The sequence below is a fragment of the Chrysochloris asiatica genome, unplaced genomic scaffold (genome assembly GCF_000296735.1).
Source record: "Chrysochloris asiatica unplaced genomic scaffold, ChrAsi1.0 scaffold00027, whole genome shotgun sequence".
Lineage (NCBI taxonomy): Eukaryota > Metazoa > Chordata > Mammalia > Afrosoricida > Chrysochloridae > Chrysochloris > Chrysochloris asiatica.
Genome location: NW_006408545.1, coordinates 14,584,099 through 14,585,590, shown reverse-complemented (window position 1 = coordinate 14,585,590; position 1,492 = coordinate 14,584,099). Strand labels below are relative to the sequence as shown.

Below are 1,492 nucleotides of genomic sequence, written 5' to 3'. Positions count from 1 at the left end.
TGCTTTTGATTTATGGTGTTGGAGGAGAATATGGAAAGTGCCATGGGCTGCCAAAAGAACCAATAGATCTGTTTTGGAAGAAGTGTGCAGCTAGAGTGCTCCTTGGAGGTCAAGATGGCCAAAGTTCGACTCTCATACTTCGGACATATTGTCAGGAGGGGCCAGTCACTGGAGAAGGGTATCATGTTTGGTAAGGTGGAGGTTCAGAGAAAAAGAGGAAAAACCCCAAGGAGATGGATTAGCCAAGTGGCAGTATCGATGGACTCAATCATGGCAACAGTAGTGAGGTTGGCCCAGGATCAGGCAGTGTTCGTTCTGCGTTGCATAAGGTCGCTATGGGGCGGTACCGACTCGATGGCACATAAAAACAGTTATATAACAAGAGAGGAAACACATTTCAGGGTTTTTTTATTGATGAAATTAAAAACTTATGGACACTCAATGAGAAATTTCTTATAATTTTAATACTATGAAATATTCTTTTGTTTTTTTTTCCAACCACTTAAAAATGCAAAAATCATTCTATGCTTGCGAGTGGTGCAAAAACAGATGGTAGACTGCCACATAGCTATTGGCTATAGAGTTCGTTATTTCTGGTGTAATTAACGAGATACTTTGGAGCAGCTGAAAGTCACGTGGTTCAAACATGAAGCCGGCTCAAGAGCAGCTGCAGACAAATGATTGGGCACCTGGTTCAGCTGACCCACGGGGGCGGGGCTTTCGTGGCGTTGTAAACTGTTCTCTCCGCCTTGGAGGGAACCAGTTGCTGTGGCCATGGCCTGTCAGTCGCAGGGTATTCAGCAGCTGCTGCAGGCGGAGAAACGTGCCGCTGAGAAAGTGGCGGAGGCTCGCAAGCGGAAGAGCCGGAGGTTGAAGCAGGCCAAAGAAGAAGCTCAGGCTGAAATTGAACAGTACCGTTTGCAGAGGGAGAAGGAGTTCAAGGCCAAGGAAGCAGCAGCTCTGGGATCCCATGGCAGTTGCAGCACCGAGGTGGAGAAGGAGACCCAGGAGAAGATGACTGTCCTAAAGACCTGCTTCCAGAAGAACAGGGAAGAAGTTCTCAATCACCTGCTGGCCTTCGTCTGCGACATCCAGCCGGAAATCCATGAAAACTACAACATAGGTGGCTAGGGAAGAACTGGGCCGTGGGCCGGCAGTTTAGATGCCCTGGAATATGGAATATGAAGCTCTAGCAAAGCTAGAGTTGTACTCTTGTGGAAAGGCATTAAATTCTTTCTGTTTATCATATAATGGCCCCCTTCATTTTTGTTTTTTGCATTTTTTGAGGTTTTGGTTTTGAGAGTAACATAGTTTTTTATGTAGTCTTAGAGCTTATCCAAAGGAGCTTTGGTAGTGTAGTGGTTACGAGTCGGGCTGTTAACCTCTAGGTCAGCAGTTCAAAACTACCAGCTGTTCGCGGGAGAAAGATGAGGCTTGGAAACCCTGTGCAGGGTCGCTATGGGCCGGAACTGACTCCACTGTACATAACTAC

General features: G+C 46.7%; 1 pseudogene; it reads left to right on the top strand.

Moving 5' to 3' along the window:
* The first annotated feature begins 774 nt into the window (after positions 1 to 774).
* On the top strand, positions 775 to 1,131 carry LOC102837780 (annotated as a pseudogene).
* Positions 1,132 to 1,492: the final 361 nt, after the last annotated feature.